Raw genomic sequence first — 12,744 nt, forward strand, 5'->3', positions numbered from 1 at the left:
TCTTTCTTGGTTCTCGTGGGGGGGCTAACCAGCCTCCAGGGGGCGCTGGGGATCCCTCAGAATTATAGGTCATCTTCAGGCTACAGAGGTGAGTTCTCCTGGGGAAAACGGATGCTCTGGGAGATAGAATCTATGGCATTAACCCCCTGAGGTTCCCCCGTCCTTTCTAGGCTGCACACCCAAATCTCCAGGAGTTGCCAACCTCCAGGTGGGAACTGGAGATCCCCTGGAATTACAGCTCATCTCCAGATTACAGATATCAGTCTCCCTGGAGAAAATGGACGCTTTGAAGGTGGGGGGGGGAACTCTCTGGCTTTGCACCCACTGAGGCCCCTGTCCTCCCCAGGTCCCCTCCCCCCCCAAATCTCCAGGATTTTCCCAACCTGGAGCTGGCAACCATACCCCCAAGTGATCAGGGAGGACCTGGGAACCCTATTCTCTTTCCAGGACTTGGAGGGTCTTCAGAAAGGCAGTTTTCGGATGGAGGGTACCTTTAATCACAGGGCTCAGTCCTGGGTCTGGTTCTTCTCAACATTAATCAATGATCAGGGCGAAGGGGAGGAGGGACTCCTCATTAAATCTGCAGGTGACACTAAATTGGGAGGAGCAGCAAATACCCCAGAAGACAGAGAGTTCAACAAGATCTGGAAAAAGTTATGGGCAACATAATTACGTCTGTAGCTTGCTCTCCTCCTGCCACAACAGATGTTCCGGGTGCTGTTTTGCAGAAGGCAACAGAGAACCTCAGATGACCTGGATAGCTTGGGCAAACCCAATCCCGGTAAATCTCAGTACTTAAGCAGGGTCAGCCCTGGATGGGAGACCTGCAAGGATCTGGGTGGCAGTTCCTCCAAAGAACACTATGGGGACATGATGTAGAGGAAGGCAGTGACCAGTCACCTCCAAACATCCCTTGCCTGGCTGCCAGACAATCTTAGCATCTCCCGGCTACACTACATGCGTAAACAAATGAATCCTGTACAGGCTCAACAAACTGTTTAATGAGGGAACCTCCAAACAGGAGTGTGCCAATTTCCAACAGAATAATAAAGAAGTCCCGGTGAATGACCCTTGTTTCAGTATACTTCATCAGTTTCTAATGTAACAATCAGTAAACAAAATGAGATACCATAGAAAATGGTTGGCGTTCACTCTGTCTCCAGGAAAGTGCCATAAATAATAGTTGTGATGCCCCAGAGTTGTATGTTCCAGAGAATCTTTCAAATGAGGAGGCATTCAGCTTCATAATGCCCCCCCCCCAGCACTGTGTAATGGGCCAGGCCATTCACAACTTTACCCACCTCAGGATTGAGTAAACAATAGATCTGCCAGCAGGAAAACATTCCAATCTGACCTTTCTTCATCAGCCAGAAGGCTATACCCCAAGCAGCCGATTCTCTTCCTTTAGCTTTGGGAGGTGACAAAATGACATTTAACACAAAGAGATATTTTATAGAGCCTGGAATGTGGAGCTAGTGAGAGCATAAGAACGTAAGAACAGCGGAGCAGCTACGTTGGATCAGACCAATGGCCAATCCAGTCCAACACAGTAACAAAAACCCTGGGGCCATCAGGAGGTCCATCAGCTGGGCCACAATTCCAGAAACCCTCCCACTGTGCCCCCCCAGAAGACAGAGAATCACTGCTCCAGACATAAAGAACATAAGATTAGCTAATGGGATCAGGCCAATGGCCTGCCCAGTCCAACTCTTTGTCACACAGTGGGCAAGAGCCAGGAGCCATCAGGAGGTCCACCAGCAGGACCAGAACTTCAGAAGCCCTCCTACTGTGGTCCCCTCAGCAACAAGAACACAGGGCAGTCCTGCCCCAGACATGAGAACTGTAAGAGAAGTCATGTTGGATCAGGCCAATGGCCAGTCCAACCAAGGGGCCACCAGGAGGACCACCAGCAGGGCCAGAACTCCAGCAGCCACTGTTGCCTCCTAAAAAAGGTAAAGGTATCCCCTGTGCAAGCACCGAGTCCTGTCTGACCCTTGGGGTGACGCCCTCCAGCGTTTTCATGGCAGACTCAATACGGGGTGGCTTGCCAGTGCCTTCCCCAGTCATTACCGTTTACCCCCCAGCAAGCTGGGTACTCCTTTTACCGACCTCGGAAGGCTGAGGCAACCTTGAGCCGGCTGCTGGGATTGAACTCCCAGCCTCATGGGCAGAGCTTTCAGACTGCATGTCTTCTGCCTTACCACTCTGCGCCACAAGAGGCTGCCTCCTAGGCACCAACAAAACAGAGCAACACTGCCCCAAACAAACAAAATGTCCCTTCTATATCTTGTGGCTAATATCCATTGATGGATCTCTGCTCCATCAGGAGGTCCACCAGTGGGGCCAGAACTCCAGAAGTCCTCCCCACGAGCACTAGGAATACAGAGCATCCCTGCCCCAATCAGTAACCAGTTAGGGGCATGTGTGAGGCCAGAGCTGGCATCTTGTCCTTATCTGAAGTGTAATAAAGGCATCTTTGAAAATGACATTTCCTCTCCACAATTTCTCCATCGGCGCTTGGGGAACTTTTAGCGCAGCGTCAAAAAACCGATTAAGACACATCAAAGCACATCTACAAGCTACCATGAATAAAAGCTCTGTTCAAGGGCAGAGGGGGAACTATAAACAAGGAGGGGGATACTTTCAGGTGCTTAGTCTGGGAGCTAGATTTGAGTCTGGGAGTATCCCGGCAGTGGATCTCCAGGGACTTGTGGGGCTTGTAGTCCACAGTCTGGCCACCCCCTTAGAGACCCAACAGAGTTCTTGTTCTTGTGAAGGCCTCAGCCTCTCTGCCCTGTTGCTGGCCCTGCAGAGGAACTGGCTGGCCCCTGTGTGAGACAGGAGGATGGACTGGAGGGACCCCTGGTCTGACCCAGTAGAGGTCCTCAGGTGTGCTTAGACAGATTAACATGGGTACCGCACAGGAACAATTAGGAAAAGAAGGAAACTTTTGTCCTCGCGTGAAGCTGGGCACGAGGAACGTACGGACAGAGAACTAGTTGGGAGGATTCTATTCCTGGCCCTGCGGCTGACTCACTCCCCGCAACGCTCACACTTCCGCAACGCTCACACACGCAGCCCTTTTTATCCCCTTCAGCCATCTCCATGGGAATGAGTCGCGCGCCCCCAAGAGCCTAAGCGAGCCACTTAACCCCCACTTTGCCCCCCGTGCGTCATCCTCCCCTCAGCCCCCCGTGCGTCATCTCTCCAGCTGAAAAGTCCGGGAATTTTCAGTGTAGAAAAGAGACAACTGAGCGGGGGGAGCATGAGAGAGGGTGATAAAATTATGCATCGGGTGGAGAGAACCAGAGGTAGTCAAACTGCGGCCCTCCAGATGTCAATGGACTACAATTCCCATGAGCCCCTGCCAGCGAATGCTGGCAGGGGCTCATGGGATTTGTAGTCCATAGACATCTGGAGGGCCGCAGTTTGACTACCCCTGGAACAGACGATGAGAACTTTCCCTCTCTCTCCCCAACTTCTAGAACTTGAGGGCCTCCAGTGAAGCTGACGGGCAGGAGGGTTCAGGACAGGCAAAAGGAAATGCCACTTTACACAGAGAGGGATTAAAATGTGGAATTGGGCCAGAGGATGTAGGGATGGACGCAGGAATAAGCTGCTTAAAAGGGGGATTAAGATTCATGGAGGGTAGGTCTATTCAATGGCTACTGGCCCTGATGATTGAGGAGAACATCCACATTCAGAGGCACTAAACCTCTGACTCCCAGAGCAACATCAAGGAAAGGCCTCAGCCTCTATGACCTGTCATTGGATGTCCAGAGGAACCAGTTGGCCACTGTATGAGGCAGGAGGGTGGACTAGATGGACCCTCACTGGTCTGACCCAGCAGGGCTCTTCTGATGTCCTTAGGAAGGACTTGGACTCTCTGCCCTGTGGTTGGCCCTGCAGAGGAACTGGCTGGCCCCTGTGTGAGACAGGGCATAGAGGCCAAGGGAAGTGAGAATAACTCAATTTGTAGCGGTTAGGAACACTGATTTGGCTTAGGGGTTAGGAGTGCAGACTTGTAATCTGGTGAGCCAGGTTTGATTCCGCACTCCCCCCTCAGGCTGGGGAAGCTGGGTGACCTTGGGCTAGTCACAGCACTGATAAAGCTGTTCTGATGGAGCACTAATCTCAGGGCTCTCTCAGCCTCACCCACCTCACAGGGTGTCTGTTGTGGGGAGAGGAAGGGAAGGCGAATGGAAGCCGCTTTGAGACTCCTTTGGGTGGAGAAAAGCGGCATATAAGAACCAACTCTTCTTCTTCTTCAGTAATCCCAGGGCTCTCTCAGCCTCCCCTCCCTCACAGGGTGTCTGTTGTGGGGAGAGGAAAGGGAAAGCGATTGGAAGCCACTTTGAGACTCCTTCGGGTAGAGAAAAGCGGCATATAAGAACCAACTCTCCTTCTTCAAAAAGGAAGTGATTCTTTTGTGTCTTTCTCCTTCATGTTTAGCCACTGTGATTAATGAGGGACAGACTGTAATCTGGAGAAGCGGGTTTTATTTCCCCACTCCTCCTCCATATGCAGCTGGCTGGGTGACCTTGGGATAGTCACGGTTCTCTTAGAGTTGTTCTCACTGAGCAGTTCTGCCAGAGTTCTCTCAGCCCCACCTATCTTACCAGGTCCCTGTTGTAGGGAGAGGAAGGGAAAGGGGCTTGTAAGCTACTTTGGAACCCCTGTGAATAGTAAAAAGTGGGGTATTAAAATAAAAACAGCTCTTCTTCACCTTCTGGAGAGATTCTCTTTCGTGTGTGTGTGTGTGTGTGTGTGTGTGTGAGGGGGGGGGGAAGTATGCCTTCAAACTGGGAGGAGAACCAGGGGACCAGCACAGCTGTCCATGGTGCGTAGTTATGGTTACAACTTGGAGAATTTTTCAGTGGGCGTTATTTTTGATGCGTTCAGCTGACGGATGTCTCAGCCTCAAGGTCAGCCTCTTAATGGGCAGGGAGTCATCCCACACTCCCCCCCCCAAATAACCTTCCAACAGAGAGACAACGGCCTGCAAAACAAAACAGTTACTATGGTGACAGATGAACCTTCTTTGCAGCAGGTGTGGAAAACCGAATAGGTGAGGGGGGCGGCGGGGAGAGGACTGATGACAACCGTGGACGGGTCCAAGCCGATTGGCGATGCATTCCAAAAACCGTGCATCGGACCATCAAACGGGGGCCCCCATGGGCGCCATGTCAACTCCTGACACCTTACCTGCTTGGTAGGGGTAGGTGGGGCTTTCTCCCAGCGGGGCTTCTGATTGGCTGTGCAGATTAGAAGGCATCTTGCGAACTGGAGATTCTGCGTGAAACTTTGAAGAGGTCCTATTAGACATGTGTAGAACTTCGCTCCCTGACATTTTGTGATTTGGCCCCGCCTCCTTTCGCAACCATTTCAAGGATGTGCCTGATGCCCTTCATCAGGGTCCCAAAGATTGCCACAGGCTCAAAACATTTGGGGGGCCCTACTTGAAGGAGTCTCCAAGTGGCTTACAAACCCCTTTCCCTTCCTCTCCTCACAATAGACACCCTGTGAAGTAGGCGGGATGAGAGAGCCCCAAGAGACCTGCTCTGTGAGAGCAGCTCCGAGAGAACTGGGACTGGCCCAAGGTCACCCAGCTTGGCTGCTTGTGGGGGAATGGGGAATCAAACCCGGTCCAGAGGTGCCCCTGGATTCAAAATTTGTTTGGCTGTTTCAGAAGTAGCACAACAAAAATTGAGTCCAGGGGCATCTTTAAGACCAACAAAGATTTATTAAAGGCGTGAGCTTTTGTGTGCAGGCACACTTCCTCAGATACAACGTCACAACCAGCTTGGGGAAGTGGTTAGGAGCAGCTGGGTTTGATTCCCTGGTCCTCCCCCACATGCAGCCAGCTGGGTGACCTTGGACTTGTCACAGCACTGATAAAGCTGTTCTGACCGAGCAGGAATCTCAGGGCTCTCTCAGCCTCACCCACCTCACAGGGTGTCTGTTGTGGGGAGAGGAAAGGGAAGGCAATTGGAAGCCACTCTGAGACTTCTTTGGGTAGAGAAAAGTGGCATATAAGAACCAACTCTCCTTCTTGTCATATCAGGGCTCTCTCAGCCTCCCCTCCCTCACAGGGTGTCTGTTGTGGGGAGAGGAAAGGAAGGCGAGTGTAAGCCGCTTTGAGACTCCTTTGGGTAGAGAAAAGCGGCATATAAGACCCAACTCTTCTTCTTCTTCAGCGATATCAGGGCTCTCTCAGTCTCACCCACCTCACAGGGTGCCTGTTGTGGGGAGAGGAAAGGAAAGGTGACTGGAAGCCGCTTGGAGACATTTTCTAAATCTGCTCTGCTGCTTCAGACCAACACGTCTACCCACTTGAATCCACCCCAAATCATCAGGGATTTTGGACCCTGCAGTTGGCAGCCTGGCCTTTCCTGCTGGCAGAGTTTAGATTTGCAAAGAGGAGCAAAGCACCATACTGCTTTAAAGAACAAAAATAGTTTTTATAGTGGCAAGAAACCACTAGGTATAGAAAGAGGAGAGGAGAGAGACCGAACTAACCGTTTCTTACCTTTGCTCTCCGTCATCCTTCTGTTCAACTGCTGTTCTGGAGGCAAGCGGGAAAGAAGCACACTCAAAAGAGCAGGAAGCCTCCAAGGAGCCATTCAGGACAAATATCAGGAAGTTCCTATTCTAAGGATGCTAATTATATGTATCTGCTCCAATGCCCCTTACAGGATATGCTGTTGAGTCATGCACACTACAGATTTCCCCTATTACCGGTCTCCTTGACTTAATGCAGCTTCTATCGGCCCCTGAGCCCTGTCCTGGTTTCTCTAGCTAACTGCATGTGAAATCCACCTTTTAATGCCTGAACCGAGCTAACGAGTTGAAGAAATGTAAATTCAGTTCTCCCCGAGAGGATCAATCCGAGAGGCAAATGAATTCTCCAGCTGGAACTAAATGACAAGGGAGCATGTTTGCCAGTAACCTTGCTGTCTATGAACAATTACCCAGAGATTAAAACTCCTTAATTCAATTTGCATGCCAAGTTTTTCACCCCCCTCTAAGAGATTCATGAGAGGGCAGAGCAAGACCAGAATACACCCACCCCCACAATTGGGGCTTTTGAACCAAGAACTGTTTAAAACAGATCAGTTTTCCCCTCAAGTTTGGGGAAACGATTGCATTTTTTAATCCTGCCTTTTGAGCTCAAGGCAGTGCCCTCAGGTCTCCAATCCTCTCAAGGTAGTCCTGGTTCAAATTGTACCATGATCTGGAAGGCGGTTGTGGAAACATGGAACGATGGGTCACCAAAGAAAACACAAACTGTAGAGAATCTAACGTCGGTCTTTGAAGCGAGCAAATGCTCTCCCTTGCAGGGTTGTTGTGAGGTTAAATGAGGGAAGGGAAGACTTAACTCTTTGGAGGAATACTGCATCTGAATTAGTGTACGTGGATGTCAGAGTAGTTCATCAGTGGAATAGGCTGCCTAAGGAGGTGGTGAGCTCCCCCTCACTGGCAGTCTTCAAGCTAAGGTTGGATGCACACTTTTCTTGGATGCTTAGGGCTGATCCTGCGTTGAGCAGGGGGTTGGACTAGATGGCCTCTATGGCCCCTCCCAACTCTATGATTCTATGATTCTATGATCGATAGAAGGTGAATCCAAACAATATGTTTGTTTATTATATTTATTTATTATATTATTCTGCATATGCATATGTTGTTCTGTTCCACCTCAGCCCCCCCCCCCATATGGGAACAATTACAGTAGAGTTACTGTTGAAATTGCAATCAGCAAGTAATTTGGTGAAGTCCACCTTGAAGGGCTGTTGTGAAGCTTTTAAAGTAGCCAAACAAACAGCCTATGAGGTAGGTGGGGCTGAGAGAGTTCTGTGAGAATAGTTCGATCAGGACTGTGACTAGCCCAAGGTCACCCAGTGGGCTGCACGTGGAGGAACGGGGAATCCAACCAGATTTGATGTCGCCGCTCTTAACCACTGTACCACGCTGGCCGTTTTGGGTGTTCACGTGACTCTGGGAAACAATATCTCTGCTCAGTCCCGAATCCCACCCTCTTCCAAATCTCCAGAAATTTGGCAGGATGAAGTTGGCAAATTGGACGCTGGACTCCACAGGCCGTGGCACTGACCCCGCAGGGGTTTTCTCGTGCTTCTTCCCTCCCTTATTGGTTTTACACCTCTCTCTATTGATTTTTAAAAGCCAGGACGGACTCTCAGCTCCCTGCAAGCAAGATCTCTACATTGGGAGGCTGACCCAGGCATGGATTCCCATGGGGACAAGAGAGAGGATCGGGTCAAACATCAGAGTTAACTCCAGTTGGTTCAGAACGTGGCAAACGTGGACCCTCACAGGGACCCAGTGGTGGGCGTACATGACACCTGTGCTTGCCCAGGCTCTTGGGCTCCAGATTGGAGACCAGATCAAATTCAAGGTTTTGGTGTTAACCTTCAAAACCCTAAATGGTCTGGGACCAGCGTATCTAACGGTCTTTTCACCCTTTCCCCTTCAAACATTGGTCCTTCTGGCTCTCTCCCTGAGCCATAGCTGGTGCATGAGCTCCGCCTAGTGGTGGGAAAATTTAATGCAGGCACACTCGATTGAATCATAAGAACCTAAGAAAATCTGCTTGGTCAGCCCATGGTCCTTTTAGCCTGGCATCCTGTCTCCCGCAGTGGCCAGCCAGTTCCTCTGGAGAGCCAACAACAGGATGTAGAGGCCTTCCCGATAAGAACCTCAGAAGAGCCCTTCCTGAGGAGACCTCTGGTCCATCTAGTCCAGCATCCTGTCTCACAAATTGGCCAACGAGCTCTTCTGGAGAACAAGCAACAGGGCAGAGAGGCCTTTGTAAGAATATCAAAAGAGCCCTGCTGTATCAGACCAGGGGTCCATCTAGTCCAGCCTCCTGTCTCACACAGGGGCCAACCAGTTCCTCTGGAGGGCCAGTAACTGGGCATACAGTCTGAGGCCTTCATGAGGATATCCAGCCCTGCTGGATCAAATATCTAAGTTCCCAAACATGCATAATTTTATAAACATCTATCAGTTCCCGTCTTAATTGTCTTAATCCCCATCTTCTTTCTTTCAAACGATTTGTATCAGCTGTCTTTCCCCAAGTCAGTCAGTCTGTCTACCTTTCTCTTTCAAAGCTGCTTCACTGCAATAGATTCTAAAGATACCATTCACATGACTAGGAGAAGAGGAAGGGCCAAACTTTGGGAATCCCGTCATTTTTCCCTAGAGGGTGTTGGGCAGAGTTAAAATCTGCACAGAAATGCAGATCACCAGGCAATTTAAGAAATAGTTTTTATTCAGAAGAGAACCAACTTTGTACAGAACGAGGAGAGAAGAGAAATTCCTAAATGCCTAATTGTTGTCTGAAGTCATTTTTTTGTTTGTTGTGTCTGTTCTGGAGTCAAGCAGGGAGGAAGTGTGCTCAAAGGAGCAGGATGTCTCTCATTGATCCAAACAGGACACAGGAGGAAATAATTTGAAAAATATCCAGAAGATCCTGATCTAGTTATGCTAAAAATACATATCCTCCGATGCCCCCTGCTGGACACTCTTTATATTCAAAGAATCATAGAATCATAGAATTGGAAGGGGCCATACAGGGCATCTAGTCCAACCCCCTGATCAACGCAGGATCAGCCCAGAGCATCCTAAAGCATTCCAATAGGAGGGAATCAACAACAACAGAAAAAAGAATGCATGACTAAAACCTGTTTACCATAGCACTCCTGTCCCCTTTTTTTTGCAAACCTGTTGATTTCAACTTGAATCTGACGAGACGCCCCCCTGCAGTTTTCAAAATGACAACAGGACCTTACATTTTAGCACAGACTTTTAAAAGACCGGGGTGTCCTGCCAGAAAAAACTGAATGGACCGCTTGTTCCCACAAAAACCTGCCCGACAATTAAAATTGGCTTATTAAATCTGTCTCGGTGTGCTCATCCCCTGCTGAGGCATGGCGGGTGGTTATTAGCGACAGAAAATTTCCTGCAGTGGCATGCCAATGAGATCCCCTCCCACCCACTCCAGATCCATCAGTTACCTGCTAGTTATGAATTAAAAGATTTTCAAACAGTTCAGCCTTGGCAATGAGTATAGGCCCAGAGTCTGAATATTACTCCTGCTCTACAGACATTCCCCCCCGCTGCCCATCAATTACTGGACTCAATGTAAGCCATTGACTATCATGTCCTAAGCCAAGAAGAAGAAGAGGAAGAGGAAGAGAAAGAAGAGGATTATAAATTTGTGGACAGAAGGGATTGGGTAGGTGCTTGGTTCTTGTGGCCAGTCCCTGCATTCTGAAGGGGGTTGGACTAGATGGCCCTGGAGGCCCCTTCCCACTCTATGATTCTAAGAAGAGTTGGTTTTTACAGCTCACTTTTCACTGCCCAAAGGAATTTACTATCACCTTCCCTTACTCTCCCCTCAACCGACACCCTTGTGAGGGAGGTGAGACGGAGAGACCCCTGACAGAACTGCTCTGTGAGAACAACTCTATCAGGACTGTGATTAGCCTAAGGTCACCCAGTTGGCTGCATGGGGAGGAGCGGGGAATCAAATCCAGTTTGCCAAATTCAAAGCTTCTGTTCCAAAGCACTAAACCACACTGGCTCTCCTTTGCCTTGGTCCCTCATATTTACAAGTCCACACCTCCCCCTATGCATGGCAACATCAGCTTTGCTCATAAGAATATCTTATAGGGGGCATCAGGAGAGGTATGTAGCTAGCATTGTTACATTAGGAACATCCAGAAGAATGTTAGTCAGTTAGACTGTTAGGACTATCTCCTCTCTTTTTACATCTCAATAAAGAAAAAGAGTTGGTTCTTATATGCCGCTTTTCTCCACCAGAAGGAGTCTCAAAGCAGCTTACATTCAACTTCCCTTTCCTCTCCCCATAACAGACACCCTGTGAGGTGGGTGAGGCTGAGAGAGCCCTGATATTACTGAAGAAGAAGAAGAGTTGGTTCTTATATTCCACTTTTCTCTACCCAAAGGAGGCTCAAAGCGGCTTCCAATCGCCTTCCCTTTCCTCTCCCCACAACAGACACCCTGTGAGGGAGGGGAGGCTGAGAGAGCCCTGAGATTACTGAAGAAGAAGAGTTGGTTCTTATAGGCCGCTTTTCTCTACCCAAAGGAGACTCAAAGAGGCTTCCATTCGCCTTCCCTTTCCTCTCCCCACAACAGACACCCTGTGGGGTGGGTGAGGCTGAGAGAGCCTGGATATTCCTGCTCGGTCATAACAAATTTATCAGGGCGTCACTCAGATATATGAACCTCAGAGAAGCTACCTGTCAATAGATGCATGTAAGGGATGGAATCAAGGAATCATATATTTAAATTTAAAGTCCTTCTAGGGAACATGAATGGAGAAGTGAAACCTTGGGCATCAGCTCTTTGGTGAGGAGTAAAAATCACACCGTTCAGATGCTGTGTGTTTTCTACCCCAGTTTCATTGCACAATTTGATGACATTTCTAGCAGCAAACTTCACATGGACACACCCACAGAGGCCTACGAAAATTACAAAATTCTTCTTCTCCTTCTTCTTCGCTTGCTCTCGACTCTAAAATTAATGAACAAGTTGTTTATGTATTTAGGTAGGGATTTATATCCTGCCCCTTGGCTCACGGTAGACCACAATAATGTAATAAAATCCCCAATAAAACCCATCAAAAAACCCCAGGATAACAAAAAACATAACCCAACAACTAAGTAGTTAAGAGCCAAGCCCGGTGGTCCCCCACTGCTTAGCCCCTCCCCCTGGAAGTGAGGTCAGCGTGGCCAGCTGACCTCACTTCCAGGGCTCTTCAAAGCCTGAACAATTATTTCAGGGGCTGCACCATGGTCAAAAGGTTGAAAAAGTCCGCCTTGGATCTTTCAGAATGCCGCTCCCAAGCCCTATTCCCAGTCCTATAGCCCCATCCCAAAGACAACCTCTTATGCTGGAGGTTCAATTGTGATTCTACTAGAATCATAGAGTTGGAAGGGACCTCCTGGGTCATCTAGTCCAACCCCCTGCACCATGCAGGACACTCACAACCCTCTCGCTCACCCGCTGTCACCTGCCACCCCCTTGAGCCTTCACAGAATCACAGAGTTGGAAGGGACCTCATGGGTCATCTAGTCCAACCCCCTGCACCATGCAGGACACTCACAACCCTCTCGCTCATCCACTGTCACCTGCCACCCCCTTGAGCCTTCACAGAATCAATATCTCATGTAGCTTTTTCCCTGGGGTTCTTCTTCTCCTTAGAATTTAGAAATCTCCTACGTTGCAGCGAGTTGGGCTGTATCAACAAGGGCATCACATCAAAATCACAAGATGTCATAGTCCCATTGTATACAGCACGGGACAGAACACACCTGGAGTACTGTGTGCAGTTCTGGAGGCCTCACTTCAAGAAGGACGTGGATAAAATTGAAAGGGTACAGAGGAGAGCGACGAGGACGATCTGGGGCCAAGGGGCCAAGCCCTATGAAGGTAGGTTGAGGGACTTGGGAATGTTCAGCCTGGAGAAAAGGAGGTTGAGAGGGGACATGATAGTCCTCTTTAAGTATTTGAAAGGTTGTCACTTGGGGGAGGGCAGGATGCTGTTTCCGTTGGCTGCAGAGGAGAGGACACGCAGTAATGGGTTTAAACTTCAAGTACAACGATATAGGCTAGATATCAGGAAAAAAATGTTCACAGTCAGAGTAGTTCAGCAGTGGAATAGGCTGCCTAAGGAGGTGGTGAGCTCCCCCTCACTGGCAG

At 49.3% G+C, this 12,744-nt stretch overlaps 1 protein-coding gene across 1 annotated transcript in view; it reads right to left on the bottom strand.

Annotated features, from left to right (window-relative positions):
- FNDC11 (fibronectin type III domain containing 11) overlaps nt 1–12,744 on the bottom strand; it is a 417,259-nt gene that overhangs the window by 122,579 nt on the left and 281,936 nt on the right. The gene's annotated exons all lie outside the window — the stretch shown is intronic.

The sequence above is a fragment of the Paroedura picta genome, chromosome 4 (assembly GCF_049243985.1).
Source record: "Paroedura picta isolate Pp20150507F chromosome 4, Ppicta_v3.0, whole genome shotgun sequence".
NCBI lineage: Eukaryota > Metazoa > Chordata > Lepidosauria > Squamata > Gekkonidae > Paroedura > Paroedura picta.